The sequence below is a fragment of the Emydura macquarii genome, unplaced genomic scaffold, assembly GCF_026122565.2.
Source record: "Emydura macquarii macquarii isolate MOO-44397 ecotype Brisbane River unplaced genomic scaffold, CSIRO-AGI_Emac_v2 contig_1451, whole genome shotgun sequence".
Classification (NCBI taxonomy): domain Eukaryota; kingdom Metazoa; phylum Chordata; order Testudines; family Chelidae; genus Emydura; species Emydura macquarii.
Window position 1 is genome coordinate 11,010,522 of NW_027131588.1, and position 17,407 is coordinate 11,027,928.

At 39.0% G+C, this 17,407-nt stretch overlaps 1 long non-coding RNA gene across 1 annotated transcript in view; it reads right to left on the bottom strand.

Moving 5' to 3' along the window:
• Window positions 1-17,407, bottom strand: part of LOC137156545 (uncharacterized) — a 132,325-nt gene that overhangs the window by 56,023 nt on the left and 58,895 nt on the right. The window contains exons 2-3 of the long non-coding RNA XR_010920792.1: window positions 14,962-15,359; window positions 479-535 (exon numbers count right to left, since the gene is read on the bottom strand). This is a non-coding gene — a long non-coding RNA (uncharacterized lncRNA). The remainder of the gene's footprint in view (window positions 1-478; window positions 536-14,961; window positions 15,360-17,407) is intronic.

The window sequence follows — 17,407 nt, forward strand, 5'->3', positions numbered from 1 at the left end:
CAATTTGTTGTGAGTATTCGTTATATGATCAGATAAGCGAAACTCGCAAGATCAAGATAACCACAAAGTTCAAACTTCACTTTCCATAACTAATCTCCAATATTCATCTATTAACAAAAATAATGTGGGGGTATTCATTATTTGAATAACTGTTGAATAACTGTTGAACTGTTGAATAACTGTTGAATAACTGTACCATTTCTCGGAGGATAATCTAGCCAATATAACTCTACTTAATCTGATATCCATGGAGTTCTCCCTTCTACTCACCTCAGTCAAACCTCAAAACAAAGATACTAAACAAATTCTGGCTCTCACATAGCCTCAAGTTCTTTTGTTCCTCAGCCACAAAGATCTTTTAACACAGGTAGCAAGATCACACTAACTTCCCTGTCCAATACCTGATCCTATTCAAGGTTATCTCGATCTTCAAAGGCCCTTAATGCACTCATCTTGAAATATCTCAAAACCCACCTACCTTTCTGTGACCATGACCTGCCTGGTAACTGCAGTCATCAAAGGGCAGTGGAGTTGCCTGTGCATAGAGAGAAAGAAAAACTCATCTGTGTAGGGAATGAGGTTCTAGAGGCTTGTTTCATACGGAATTCAAATGACCATGGATGCTTTCATCAGAATGAAAGCTGAGATGCATCCCCTTACATCATTTAGCCCACAAACAAATCCAAGAACACAGACTCACACTCCATGAGGCAAGGGAAAGAATATAGTCTTTTAGACTGGATAATTGTATTCAGATGCCATAGTGATGGAAGTATTAATATAAGGTGGGCCTGATTTTGTCCCTGAAAACTTTTGCTCCAATTGTCTGCTACTCTCCTATTTCTCAGAAAGACAAAATACTGTATTCCTTGGCACCAAAGATTTGGACCTGGTTACATTCTCTTCAAACGGAGATGTACTTGTGAACAATTATTATAAATTTTGAAATGAAACATTTTGCTTAACAAGGGCATCTCGAGTAAAAATGTTTTGCAAAACATGACAATTTTTTGTAGGATTGGTTCATTTTTGAGTTTGTAATGAAATACACAATAGTCATAAATTCCAGTCAGCTTTTTTGCACGCTGCCCTTCATTGCACTCCTTCCTTCTTCCCTGTCTGCTTCCCTCTGTAGCGCAGATGATTCCTTTGAAGAAAGATGTGTAAAACAGCTAGCAGACATCCATATTTCACTCCCTCGGTCTACACATTGCTCCTTTCCCAGAATAGAGTTTTGTCATATTTCAAGGACTTACAAAATGGTGTCTTAAGAGAACCCTCTGCACATTCTGTTATTCGTAGCTGGGTTTCCTAGTCAGTCCATCCATGGGGACAACCCGCTGATGTACAGTAGCTAATAGCAAAGCTACAGCGATGAAGATTTAAATGTTTTGTAAACTCAGCAAGAATGTAATTTAATAAGAAACCTCTGTGACTTTGGATAGCGGAGAAGCAATGATGGGCAACAATGACGTTTGTAGTAATGCATAAATAGATACAGTGCTTAGGGGTGTAAACTGATTACTTGATGCAAACACTTCTATCTCTGTGCAAAGTTAATTAGGTGCATCCTGTGTGGGCAGAGGAAGATTTGACTTCTTCTGAATCAGCAAGGGGCTAATAACAGAGTCATGGACCACTGGTCTGACTCTAAATGGCAAAATCCTAGGTATATATAGTTCTACCACCACACTATCTGAGCACCTCAATCATTAATGGATTTTATCCTCATAACACCTTGTCAGAGGAGGCGCTGCTATCCCTGTTTTACAGCTGGGTATTGAGGCACAGGGTAGATGAAGTGACTTGTCCAAAGTCCCACACAAAGTCTGTGACTGAACTGGGAGCAGAACCGAGATCGTCTGATTCCTAGTCCAGTCCCTTACCCATTAGACAATTCATTCTAATAGAACCTTCTATTTGGTCCAGATGATGCTGCACATGGGCATTCACTTGTCCTATGAAATATTAACCGTATCCTATCTTTGCAAATGAAAAGAAAATCATACGTTCTATTTTGCACATCACACTATTCAAATTATGAAGCTGGGGAATATTTATTGTTCCCTCTGTGACCCAACCTACACCTTCGACCCCACCCCTACCCCTTCTTTTTCTTTAAAAAAAAAAAAAAAAAAAAGCCCCACAAATGAAAGTGAAACCTCAGTGTACCAGATACCAGAACTCCAGTCATGACAAGAGTTGCTGCAGCCAAAGTTGAAACCAGGATGCTGCCAGTGTATGAAGCATTTGTAATGTGAAGATGTATCTTAAATTATAGCCCCAGAAGATGTTCCAGCAGCGATGGGGCTGTTTACGAGCACAGAGGAAGTGTAAGGAAGGATAAGGAGTTAAGTGATCGATGCATTTGTTTTTTTCCCTATTACAGGAACCTAACACGTTTTTAGAAACAAATAAACAAAACACAGAGTAATTAGTTGTTCAGTGTACAATTAGACTGTTGTGATTGTCCATGAGCCCTGTGGTTGTGCAGAACAGTAACACAAAGCACAGAGACACTTGGCTCTGAATTTCTCCACCCAGGAGCTCAACAGCGCATTTCTCACCAAGCGGGCAAACCAGCTGAGATAAAACAAGATGCTTTTTCTCAGTGTGGTATCATAAAGTGAAGTAAATACAGATACAGGACTGCTGCCTGATTATTTTTCCCCCACCGGTGAACTCCTGGCAGAGCCAAAAAATATACAAACATTGGGGTAGGTGAGAAAGGGTGAGTGTATTTTTTATTAATGTAATCTAAGTAAACTTTGAAGTGTGCCCAGATTTCATGAGGTAGCAATCACTAAATCTAAGTGAAAGTCTTGCATCACACCAAAACATCCTCATGCAAGCTCCTAACCGGGAAATGAGGTAGACAAAAATAACCTGCAGAACCCTATCTCAAACTCACCACTCTGCCCCTACAATGCACTTGAGGTTGACGACACTAGTTCTGATCCATACACCCATTAAACCAATATAAAGATTCCCATAGACTTCAATGGGCTTTTCAAGAAGGTTGTTGTTCTTTGTCTCTATTCCTTTCCCATCTAAACTAGATGAGGGAAGAGACTCCTTGTTTCATAGAACTCCCCTACTGAGGATGTCCCAGAACAATTCCTCTGTGGCTACTGTTAAGCTTTTAGTTCAAGTTCCCCTTCATCACATTCGTCTTTTATCACATCTCTTCTTTTTGTCCCCCCGACAGTAGTTCTACTTCTTTTCTAATGCCTCTAGGCACTAAGCTCATTTTTTAAAAACAGTTTTATCACAGTCTGTATAGCAGCCCACATACTGTTGAGAGGAGGAATTTACAAATGCATAAATAAAAATAAATCTATTACATTTAAATGAAAGGAAAAATAAATCTACAGACAGATGCTCAGAACTTTCTGAAAGCCAGCTCTCTTCAAGGTGTCCCAGCTTGGCAACCAAAACTTTATGAGCCACTTTTGAAAATTTCGGTCAACTATTTCTCCACTATATGTACTTATCTAGTCTAAAGACTTATAAAGGCAATTACTGTTCTAAAATTTTACTTGCTTCATGCAATAAGGATCAAGACAGGAACACTCCTCATATGCTTAAAATATACTCATTGGCAATAAAGGATTTACTCTGGATTTCCCCTGGGTAACAGAGCTGAATCTGGCCCATACGCCTTGAATTTCTCTCCTATTTATTCCTCTTGTCTTTGTTTAGCATTCCTCACCTTTTTGTGCACCAGTATAATTACATCCCCTCTAAGTCCTTCCACAGTATAATTTGTCTTATTACAGTCAATCAGCCAGCACTAAATCAGAATCAGGACAGCTCCCTGATTTGCAAATAACATGGGAACCTTTTCCCTTTCAACTATTGCTATTTGGGGTCAAAGATGAAGTTTAGTTGTCTTGTTTATTTGTTCAGAATAAACCATTAAAGCCAACCTCAACCATCATCTGAAGTCTGAGGCAGATTGGAAAAAGAGTAATAATGGGTAGGTATGTACTTTACTCTGCCTTTTGGACTTAAACCATTCAATGTCAATCCTATTAGCAATGGGTGAAAAGCAAAATGATCTGGGGTTCAGTCTGGCAAAGCTCCTCTTGAGATAGCACTTTTAGAGCTGTTAAAAAAATATTGTATTTTCCCTAGGAAAAAAAGTTAGTGAAAACTAAAATTATATGTGGAATTTTTCAGGTTTTCATTTCTTGGTTCTTGGTTGTTTGAAAAACCAAAATCTGTCAGTTTTCCAATGAGTATGTGAAAAATTTCAATTAAAACAGACACTTTTGGAGAGAAATTTTTGAGGAGACAAGTTCTCATCTATGGTTGTCAAGAGGCATTGTTCTGGTCCGATAGATTGTTTTAATCTCTTTCTTTACTTCTTGTTTCCCTCTTTTGCTTTTTCCCGCACCTGTTCTTTGTTTGAAAGTTCTTTCACTTTTTCTTCTCTCCCCATTGTTTCTCTGTCTGCTCATTCTCCCCTTTTGTCTGAACCCTCTCTCCACTTGTCCTTTTCTGTTGATGCACATATTTGGTTTGCTAAAGCAATTTGGCTAGGGTAATGCATCTTTCATTAGAGGCGTAAGTACTGCATCTGAACTTAACAATGCACTTCCTCTCCCCAGCTAGCAGAAGGTGCTGGATCCAGCACAGCCACTTCAGAAAGGCACCTCAGTGGAACATTTGATAACTGAAAAGTGTTTTCAGGTAGCATTAACTGCCTGAATGTTTGCATGTTCTAGTGTCTGTTTCTAGTCTCTAATGTTCTCTGAATCTAAATCTCTCCATTTCAGCTACACCATTTACCCCAACCCTAGCAACCCCTTCTGATTTTCCCCCCATCTTCTTTCCTTTCCTTTCCTACAATATGATTTCCATAAAGCTCAGCAGCTAACTTTCTCCCATCTTAGTCCTTGTTCTTCATCCGAGTGAGCTCTGCATTTCACCAGGTTGTTCCCATGCACCCTGATTTTTCCAAAATGCCATTTATGGCCCAAAATGTGTCAACTTCTGAACAATGCCAGGGTGCCCAGTAAAAGGGCAAGATAGTGTCTCTGGGAGATGGAGATATCTATCTGCAGGAATCAAGTAAGGTAGGAGGCCAAAGTATTGCTCTCTACATTAAGTAGAACAGTAATCCACTTTAGCTTTGGCACATTCATATCTTTGCAATGCACCCAGATTCAGCTGCAACACCCCTCTCTATTCCCCATAGCCCTATACCTTTTTCACCCACCCACCTTTCCTTCAGTTCTATTCCTTCCCTACCTCTGATCTCCCCCTGGAGTCAATACTTCTGTCATCCAGATTAACACACCCTTCAAACTGGCATTGCACAGAATGCTTTGCATATATGAAATGCTGCTATTGGGCATAGTTCTCTTTCAAGCTCTCCAACAGCATTCCAAATGTACAAGCTATACTCTGGGCTTCTTTGTCCAAGTGAGTTTGTAGTGTGAAAATTTTAATCATCTGATCACAAATTTTAATGTACCACATTTGTTAGCATGCACGCAAAACTTTACACACACTTCTAGTGGACAGGGTCCGACTATCACTTCCTTGGATTCTAAATTTATTCTCCATAAAGATATCTGATATTTCAGCCACACAAGCATGATGATCAGAAAAACAAGGATGCAACACCAAGACATTCACACACCCATACGAGACTGTCATCAGGTACATTGGTGATGGATGCCAGTATAGAGAACTGAATAATTAGATAGCTTTAACTGCTGCAAGCATTTGCTTATGATCAATGAGCAAGCACAAAAAAGGCCCTATTGTGTAACTCTTACTTTCACTGGTGAGCAGTTACTTATGCATATAGTACCCATGGCCTCCACAGGATTACTCCCATGAGTAAGTACTTTACAATGTGATTACAGAGTGCCTAATCAGGTTTAATACATATTGTGGGGACTATCCCCAGAAGCACCTTAGACTCTCAGAATAACTATTACAGCATTAAAAAAGAACAAAACAACAACTTTGGCATGCCTTAGCACCTTGCAAATAGAAAACTAATTTGTCTTATGAATTTTTCCCCACTATACTTGATCCTCAGGATAATTTGTGAGTCACTATATCAGCTTCATTTATATTATCCTTTATCATATAGATGTGAGATATATTTCTTGCTGTCAAATTTAATCAAAGCAACTAAAAGAAAGTAAAGCAACCTTATTTACTTCCAGAAAGATCACAGAAAGACTTTTTTTTAAGTTGGATATTTTTATGCTGTACATCAAGACACTTAATTTAAGTACAATACATCTTCATTTCAAATATCTAACTGATCTTGCCGGGATGTTTGTTTAAAATTTAATTCAAATCAAAAGCAGACTATAAATGGGTGCTATATTATTAACAATTTAAATAAAAATGTAATGCTTTCTGCTTTGGAACAACAATGGAAAAACCCAACATCATAGCCATGCTTGGCAAATGGACCATACATACATTATAAACTTCATGACTCCTAATCAAAAAAGGAGAAGGGAGTAATGCTAGTGGGTCTGTTAAATACAATGATTATCGATACAAGTTCTCATTGACTCTTCAGAGGGAAGGGGGAAAAAGAATGTTTAATTTTAATGTCCCCAACAGGTGACTTTGCCTGTAACATTTATAAAATATTGAAAGAAAAGGAAGAAAGTGGTATGGATGTGAATTCTGCAGCTGGTTCTGGTTGTCCTTGAAAGCAGATGCCATAAATCTTGGATGAAGCCAAATAAGGCTGATGATTTTGATCTTCAATTCATTCTTTTCTATCCTTCAAAAGGTAAATGATCCTGATGGAATTAGAACTAAGCAGAATGGCTTTCTTCTGTGATCTGCATATCCAATGATCCACACATCTATCATCAGCAAAGTTAAGCCACTTTTTTCTTCTATGTTGGTATGTGTGCGCATTCATGCTTGAACAAAGATTTTGCGTTAGAAAGACAGTTGAAAATCAAGCTCAAATAAAAAAATATATATTAATAAGAGTTCCTCTTTAGATTTAACCCTCCTTTCTGTATCAGCTGTGCTGGAAACTGACTCAGTGAGGGGACATAAAAGGGCATTAACAGCTATTCCTACATGGATACTTAGCCATAATCGTCTTCATAAAAATGACACAAAGATTTCAAGTTCCAGCTTAAACATGTACCTGAGATGGGAGCAGGAGGGGAAATGATAGCCTCCTAGCACTGTGAAATTTCCCATACAAAAGAGTCTATGGTTTAGCCTGTCCTGTAGAGAAATGCACCATGTACCGTTTCTCAATCCCAGTGTAATCAGCCCTAAGTTATACATAAGATATCATATCCTGTCATTGGGGAATGGCAGTAAGTATAGTCTTGTGAATGTGCAACTTTGCTCAGATACACAAGTCAAACCCAGTTAAAACCACCACAAAGAGAATAATCTATCTTCATAAAGGCAGTTGCAAAGAAGAATTCATCATGTTTACTGCCTTAAAAAAAAATAGGAGTCAGCCTTATAATAAAATGATCTTGGTCTGATTCTTTTGTGTTTTGAGGCTGTTGTTTGCCTTGTGCACAGCATTATACATTTCCAGCCATGGTCTACTCATTAACATAGCACAGTAAATAAAGTCAGTGGTTGCGGGACATGTTATCAGATAAGTGACCTCCCAAGAGCTTCTCAGATGTGAGAAGTGCAAAGCTGAATGATTCTGGCACCTAAAATGTGAACACCACAGTAGTCTTATCTGACAAGATGTCCTCCAAAGCATACATAAATTAATGTATTATAAACAGCGGCGGAGGCCTGCCAGGAGAGGGAATGGGAGTGGGGGGGGCAAGGGCAAGAAGAGAGATACAGGAATGGATGGCACACTCGTTTGTTTTATTTTAAAGGAATTATCGCACTTATTCCATGATAAAACTTTCAAATGAATTGTCTCAAAGGGCTTTGGGGGCTTTTTCCCTGGGCTAGAAAAAAAAAATAGCAAAAGTTACAAGCCAAGAAGATGAGCAGAGAATTTTAAAGTCTGAACCAGCCCTGCCTTGCACTGCAGCAGTCTTGCAGTGTTTTTATATAGTCCAATTATTAGATTCTTTGTGGGTGGTTCCCGCCCCCCCATTAGCTCTTTGTCCTTTACTATGTCCAATGTCATCATCAGCTGTTGATACTGGAGAATCTGGTATTTATACGGCTTTAGTTTTGTTGGGTGTCTGTTTTCTGGGGCAAGGCATCCTCTGGGTCCCTTTTTGAGTCCCAAGGCTTTCCCTGCTGTGTCCCCATTTCAGTAAGTTCTTCCTCCAGCTACAGAACACTTGCTGCAGATCTCTCATCAGAATTTTCCCTTGCATCCCCCCAGCATCTAGATAACTCAGCAATAGGCATTTTATGTGGAGACCTAGAGAGAGTCACTGAATGCGTGAGGTTCAGAGGTTCAGTTTTGTCAGAGATGCCAGATGGCCAACTGAGGCAGAAGCAGATGCAGGCTGGAGCAGGGACTGGCTACAGTGGAAACAGGCATGGTCTAGAGCACAAGCAGCCTTTTGAAACTACTGGCAAAGGGAATGCTCCCAGCCCGAATGTGATGTTGAGCAGACTGGAGAGACTGCTTCCCTTAGGAGCTTATAAATACCTCCCTCTGGATCTCTGGGTGGGTCCTTGCCTGCAGATTAGCTGAACCCTGGTTGAACAGTGTCGGGCCTGTCACAAGACCTACAGGGAATTGTCTCTGATGTCTCATCTGGCTTAGGCAGGCTCAGAGGTTTTACAGGTCGAGTGTGAACAAGCCCACAAAAGCTCAGTCACGTATAGCGAAGCGTCTCCAAGCTAAACAGAACCTTCTCTGGGGAGCTTCCTTCCTCACGGGCCTCTCTGCAGATGCCTGGCTGTGTTGTGGAAAGGCTTCTCCATCCTCTGGGATGTCAGAATTCTGCACCTTCTCCTCACCGTCACTCTACCCCTTCCCACACAGCAGTGACTAAGGGGATCGGGCCCTGTGGCACCACTTTTATTCATGTGCCACCTTTCAGATCGGTGTGCCAGAATGCACAGTGCGCCCAGAGAATCTCAGTCTACACAAGATTTAGGGATTTCCAGGAGAACTATGCTCTGGGAACGTCAACAACAGGGAAGTTCCAGAGTACAACAGTGGGGCAAATACCACCATCACTAGGAGATAGGTAGAGACAAAGCCTAAGAAGCAGTTTTGGTTCAGTTGTAAGGTCTGCGGGTTAGATGGAGATCTAGGTCTGTCCCTATTTTCACCAAAACAGTTTGCCTGGCTCTCCTCACTGTAGAACAAAGGAAGGTGTCCTTCCCCCACCCTGGGACTACTACTTCTGGAGCACTCCTGACAGTGCTGTAGTGAGACAAAGAGGTTTGCCATCTGTATTTCAGGAAGAGAGAATCATGAACATAACTGGGCAAAAAGGAGTAATGTATTTAGGAATAAAAGTTCTGAAATGCTTTTCCTTTTTGACCATGCTTGGGCCACTTTTTCACTGGGTTCTTATTTGCACAGATGTTGGAGAATTGCTGTTCCTCTCGCAAATACCCATTTGCAGACATGAACAAGGATAATCACCATCCATGCCAGAAGTGCTGGTTCCTTGACTGTAAAGTTTGAGTCATCCAATCATGAAGCAGAACACCATATGACATAGGTGACTAATCACATACAAGCAACAAACACTGTGTCTTGGAAGTGACTAATACATGAATAATGTGTGTGTTGCAGTATATTCACATGAACCACTGAACAATTACAAACAAGTAGGTAAAACACAAAAACTTTAGGTAAGTAATTCACCAACAGAAAAAGGAGCTAAATTGACTGAAAAAATGGTTTGCTGCAAATGGTTCACCCAGCTTTGGTCCTGAGTTCTAACTTTGCCTAGATTCATGTGCAACCAGAGTATATAAAAGAGATGAACACAGAAGTCCTGTGATGAAGTAGGGTCATTACACTACCAACAAGAAGATTTTGCTTCTATTGACATTTTTCTATTTAAGGGATGCAAAATTCTAAGTTTTTTCATTTTGAAAAACTAAATCCCCTGCCAAAATCGCTCCCATCTCTCAACACTGATAGGGGCACTATAATCTAGTGCAAGATGAATCTTGCCTTGGACACATTACATTTTAAAGTTGTTCTTTAGGAGTTTAGGATAAGGGCTAACTTAACCCATGTCTGACACGGGTAATGATATCAAATGGCATGGTTTCATTTGGAAAGCAAAATGTATAGCGTTAAAATGAGACCTGAGTGTTTATGAGCACACAATTTATATTGACCCATTTATTTGAGGAACACAACATGTTGGTTTTTTTTATTTCAGTATATTTGTGAACACTAGGGCTGATCAAAAAGATTGAGGGAAACTGTTTTCCATTGGAAAATACTGGCTTTTTTATATCTAAATATTTAATGGGAATGAGACAATTTTGACAACTTTCAATAGAAATATTTAACATGATTTAAAATGGAATATTTCATTTCTACATACTCATTTCATTTAAATCCAACTTTCTCATTTTGACTAATATATGTATGCATGCATATTATTTTTAATATTTTATATTACATTGTAATATTTCAACATTAAAATTAAGCATTTTAATATTTCTGAATATTTTGGGGGAATTTCTGTTCCATGAAAAATTTTGAAATTTGGATTTTCCATCCCAGATTTCAAAATGTTAAAATTTCCCTCAGAATGGACGTTTCATTTTTTGACCACCTCCAGTGAAAAGTTTGAGCTTTGTAAACATGTTCATTATTTAGATATATTCACTAAATACATCTAGAAATCATTCTTGACCTATAGATTGCTCATCAGATATACTCAAACGTATCATATCTGAAATTCAAAATACGAGCTCTTAGTGGTAGTTGGATACTGTGGTTATGTAGTATTTTTCTGCTTCCTGACTGGATGAATCTAACTTTTAAATCGGGTTTCCAGTGCAAATTCTCTTTTTTTAGATGTTCAAAATTCATTTTCCATAAGCATTCCCGAATGTTTTCTTCACTGTTTGTTACCATTCCTGCCATTACATTCTTAACTTAATATTCATAGAAATTGAATATAATATGGCTGCAAACATAGATCATGGTTTTAAAAAAAATTCAAGAAAATATTCATGAACTTTAAAAAAAAGTCTTCCCCACATTATCGTTCATAATTCTAGTATTTTTAAATGTCAAACGTCTTTTATTCAACTCTGAGAAACATGCATCAGAATAGACTGTTAGGAAATGGGGAAAAAGGTATTTTATTGTTGGGAGAGGGGTGGGTTTTTTAAAATTTCAACTTTCCCCACAGTAACTGCTGGTCAGATATTGCCTCCAATGTTCTTTATAAATGACCACTTCGGCAGAGAGAAAATTTAGGAAATAATTTCTTCCAAATCACCTGACACCTTCTCCTGTCCTCAGTTATAGGCCTGAACATCTTCAGGTAGATCTCAACCTGTATATATTGTCCTAGCCAAGTTGAAGTCAATCGAGTGATGACAATTTAAAACTAACTGAAGCTCTGGCCCTATGATTTTAATAAATTAATCAATAATGAGCCAATGCACTCTTGAATTTGAACCTCAAAGAACACCAGCCCTCAGTTACCACAGTGAGTTAGTTTATATAGCTGTAAAAATAAAATCTTCCGGGACATACCGTAATGCTGATGTAGTGTCCAATTCTCCAAGCACAGAGTATAAATACTTGCAGCAAAATATCTACCAAACTAAAGTCAGAATTCACAAGACCATCCTCCCTCTTCACAGATTCTTGTAACACAGCTAGTGTTAATGCTCTAAATTACAAAGTTCAACCTTTCCATCTTGCACGCACTCCCAGAAAAACAGTAGCCTAAGAACATGCCACATCTCTGCATGTTCATATGACTGACAACACAAGAATTCCAGTTTCAAAGCCAAAGTATACTATACCTCCTGAGACCTTAAAACTCCATCTGTCCTACCAGCGATATCCTGCCCTGCAGGATGCATTCCACTGAATAACAATGAGTTCCTGTAAAAAATAGATTCCTTTCCTGCAAGACAGGTGGAATTTTAAGGCTCCAATACTGCAAGTTGTCCTTAAATTCTTCTCTATTAGTCTCACAATTCTAAAAGCTAATACAATGGCATTTTAAAAGCAGTTTAATTGCAGACCTCTTTTGTTCTTTTTCTTGGGTTCCTACGTACCTCTACAGAAAGAGATAATGTGCTTAACTCCCACACTACCAAATTTAGCAATTTATAGATCTCTCTATATTTTGGCTGCAAGATCTATCTATTTTATATCTATTCCTTGGGTTTGTTTACCATTAAACATGTGTTAAAGTTTTCATAAGCTTCAGTGACAAGTGATGGATTTGATTCTAAGTGCTTAATTTCAGCCCAGCATAAGTCGTCTTTCTCCTCCAACCTCCTTCTTTCAAGTCTTGCTGAGAAGAAAAGGGAAGTGCTTTAATCCCTCACTGATCTTTAAATAAAATGTTCAGATATCTGGGGGAAACAATAAGTCATAAAGCAGGCACAGTAATTCAAACAGTAATCTACAGGCATATATATCATCTTGCAATGGTACATTAATCATTACACTTAAAGACAGCACAAGAGTGATGAAGTTTTTTCAATTGTGTCTATTGCAACTCAGCTACATTCAAGGGTTTTTAATCTGTGCCTTTACATCAAAAGGTAATAACCGTATTTTAATCTAGAAATCTCTTTTAAACCCACCTCCATCAGAACTTGAGAAGAGCCACAAGTACAGAAAAGATGACTTTAGAAATAAGCACACTCACATGCAAATTTAGACACAGAATGTGAAAGAAACATCACTTCTAGAAGAGGAATTCATTCAATCCAAAAGAAGATAAAACCTTCTTTTAAAAAAAGGAAAGAATCTATGTTTTCGAGTTAGTTGCAGCCCTGAAATTTATTACACATAGCTGGTGTCACTAGACTTCAAGTGGTTCGATACACTTCAGTCAGAAAAGGTCAGAGGAAGAGGGAAATAGCAGAGAGGAGAAAGCTCTAGTATTAGTTAGGAGGAGAGATGTTGGAACAGAACAGAACAGGACAGGAGCTGGCTTGATAAAACATCTTTCATATTCAAAGTATGCCAAAATGATTTCAAAAGCAACTAGATACTATTACCACAAACAAATGTAAAAACAAACACAACAACACTTGCGCATCTCACACGCAGCTTTGGGCGGCAGAATCAGTATTAATGAGAAAGGGAAAGCTATCACTTTAAGAGTAAGGGGTTTTCTGCTTTAGCCAGAATGGATTATCCCCACAATCTTTTCAAAAAGTCAAAACAGCAGTTACCGTACCAGAGACAGGAAGAGGGGGGAGCTTGATTTAACATTTCATCTGATGGACATCGGACATCTTTCCCCACTACTGCAGTGCAGTGTTGGGCTCATACCCAGAACTAGGTGTGGGTGTGGAGCATGAGTCATGACTTTCTGCTTAGAAGGAGACAATAAAGACACTGCATTTGAAACACTGGAATCGAGGGGGTGGTTTTTAAAATGCATTTTGCAATGCCTCTCAGCCACATGGCACAGTGAGCAGAGCAATGATGTCTCTGAACAAATATCAGGTCCATCTTAAATGCCCTGACTTGTGAAGTTTAAATTTGGGTGCTCTGGACAGGACAGAAAGGAACTTGGCTTTTAACATTGTCCAAGATCTGTACAGCCATTGACTGATCAATCCTCAGAACATCCGAAGGAGATAATACTTTACCTATCTCCCACTTTACAGATGGGGAATGAGACATAGAAGAAACTTCTACACAAAGCACAGAAGTGGGCCGGAGTGACAAATTATTTTTGTCCAGCGAGGCCTGAGAAAGTCAGTGTCCCATTGTGAAGATTCCCTTAAAGGTAGATAATGTTTTTGTTTTTAAATCACAAACTACTTTAAAGTATTTGATGTGGCCATTAGTAATAAAGAGACAGACACATTTCAGAGTAGTGGTGAAAGGAAGGGGGGGTGTCACTCAAAGAAAATCTCAAGCATTTGACGTCACACTCTAGACAAGTATCCCATCCACTAGCAAATCACCCATTATGACCACAGGTGTCAACAGATGATGCCTCTCCTCAGTTTTTTCTCCCCATGGGTTGTTAGTATTGGACCAGATTGTTTTTAAAAATAGAATTCTAAAATTATTTTAAATCCCTATTTGGGCACCTAAATAAATGGGCCTGAGTTTCAAAGTGAGATTGAATAGGGAAGTTTAGCACACAACCAGTAGCTTCCATTATTTTGTACTATATATAATGACAAATATTAACCTTTTGTAGATGGCAGGCACATCTGCATTCTTCTACACATTCTTTTCAGTGGCAGGCCAAAAAATGCCCGCATCCTAAAGACTAACATGATCCAATGTGACTAACGTTTTCTGTACCGATGCAAACCCAGCAGTCCCAGACTAAACCGTGGTACTTTAAAATCCACAGTACTAATTGCCAATGATAAAAGGGCTGACCTGTTTGAATTAGATATGTGCCACTGACACAAACTTACATCAGTTGGGTTTCTGGCCCACTGTTGATAAAACATGATGGAATTTAGCTAGCATCTTTCCCTCTCCAAATCAGTGGTTAGAAGTAGGTACTATTCTTTCCACTTTACCACAACTCTGACTAGAAACTGCATCTTGCACCCTCACGAGCTGGGTTATTTCCCCCAATCAGAAGAGCTGGAATGCAAAGTTGCATATAATATACTGCTGTGGGGATGGCTTTTAATCAATGGCATTTATAGTACATAGTAGATGTTCATAGAGGGCAATAACAACAATCTACTTTAGGACCCACTCTTTTTGCAGGAAGGATTAAGCTATTTTGACTGGTCAAGACAATGAATCTGCAGTAAAATGCAGATAGGTAATTATCCACATCAATGTTCCACTTTAGACAGTTTTTTTCCATACATATATTATATTCCATGCACCTATCTTGCCAATACCTTGCAATTTTCAATTTGGATTACTGGAGTATCCTCACCAAAGCAGGGGAAGGAATCTCTTCAGGACAGAGTTGCCTCCATGTAATCCATTTGTCCTTTTGTTGTTCAGTCAGCCTCATGCTCCTGCAAACTAGTATTCTTTGCTTTCCGTATTAAAGATGCATCTCCCATCAGAAAAGATTTTTCTCTGAAAGAAAGTGGTCTGTTTGCTTCAATCATTGAGTCAGCCATTTCTTCTTCAGAACAGCATAGGGCATATTTTCAGCTGGTATAAAAGTCATCACAGCTCCACTGACTTTTACTGAGCTATGCTGATTTACACCATCTGAGGATGTATCCCAAATTCAGTCTGATGCAAGTTGGTACAGCTCCAATGGAAGTCTCAGGACCACATTCACCTGTGACAAAAGACAGTGTAAGTTCCATGTCAGGTGTAAATTGGTCAGAAAATGAGAGTGTAATTTGCAATATAGTGTAATTTGTGATGATTTGGCATTCCATGGGTGTGCACATTGAGTATAGCAATTTACACAACATGGGCAGATTGCAGGGCTGTTGTTGGAAAAGCAACTAACAAGAGAGTATAAGTTAAAGTGACACATGCTACTTCGACACATAAACCATCATCAACACTCTGGGATCAAAATCAGCTATAGCATGAGCCAGTGCCAAGGAAAGTTGCATCCATTTTACACCAGACTGAATTCCGTCCCCACAGAACAAGTAATTTTATGGAAGTTACTTTTGTTTTGCTCACTCTTTGAATGTCAAGTCAGTGCTAGTTACAGTAGTACATCCAGTTCACTGATCTTCTTACACCGAATCTGTAACTCATGCCAGCATTACTTCATAACTGAATGTGGCCCTCTGTGAGCATTTATTCTTGGAAATATTGAAAAGATAAAGTGACCTGAGCTGTCCAATCTCACACCAAGCCTCAGGTCCTCACCTATTTCTTCTATAAAAGCTTTTAAAATGTCACAGCTGAAATATACAATGTTTGATCTCGTTTTCCCTTTTCATTTTTTTTTTTTCGGTTGCTCAACAGAATGATCAACACTTTTACTAAAAATAAAAATCTATGACTGTAGTTTAAACGATGTTCTAGGGAGGATCAGACACATACTGTAATTCTAATTTTACAGTTTACCAGGGTACACTAGGCAATTATATGCAGTGTCCATTATATAGGCAAGAGCCATTGATCTTTAAACATATACTTTCTAGCATACAATAAACCATGGGGATGGAGTGGATTTTGCTTGCCCAAACTGAGCAGAACTAATTAGTTGCAATTGCAGATTAACAAGTTAAAACCAGCACAGTTGACTGGAGCATAAGTTCTGACCACTCTCACTGAATATAAATAATGGTACTTATGGGGGAGGGAACTCCTCTCTGAAATAAAGAGATTTCAGTTCATTTTCATTTCAATACCCCTGACACTATGACATATTGTAACAAGAGAGGCCATTCTGCAAGACAAGCAATATTATATGGAACTGAAATTTTGATAAATTCCCTATGTATCTATAAAGAGGGAGAAAGATTAAAAAAGCAAGAGAAGCTAGGCATAATAGAGAAGGAGAAAGAAGGAGAAAAGAATAGACAGGGAAAGCAAGTGGGCCCCTCAAACCTGTCTCCTTAAATTTAACCTAAATCCATCCCCTTTGTCATAGCATCCTTCAGTTCCCATATATGTCTCAAACTCACATAAGATGTTTATTTATTATGTGTGCAACCATTACCAAGAGCGTTCATCTGGATGCCCTTGATGAACTTCTTTTAAAAATACACTACATGAATAAACAAACCCATCAATTTCCCACAGAGTGAATTAAACATAACAACATAGACACAATACAAATTAATCTGTTCTCCTGCACACAATCCAGAGTCTGACACCCTCACCAGCCCTACCCACCACCCATCTCCTCAGAGACTTGCAGTGTACCCTGAAGCCTGACATAGGCCTGGTCTACACTTGCTGCAAAATTTGACAGCAGTCAACAGAAGATACACAAACTACATAGACTTCCTAAATTCTAATTAGCACGGCGTCCCCCCTATGCTGCACAGACGGGAAATGCCCTCCTATCGACGCAGCATTAATCTTTTTGCGAGGGTGGATTAACGCGGTTGACTACCAGATCCATTGAGCAGGTCTCCACTTCTGTTCAGTCGATCCCGAAGAGTCAATCCGGCTATGAGTGAAGACATACCCATAGTCAATAAATGGCCTAGGAAGGAAGCAAGTTCCAAAAGTCTATGACCCTGACAGAGGACATTCTATACCAATTGCCCCCTCTTTCTTATACCAATGGGACTTCAGCTCAGGTGATTCCTCTATGAATGCGGTAGTGCGTCACAGGAAGAGAGGCAGTCTCTTAGATAGGTAGGTCCCAGGTGTATTATGTTCATGAAAGAGACTCCAATTAATCCAGCC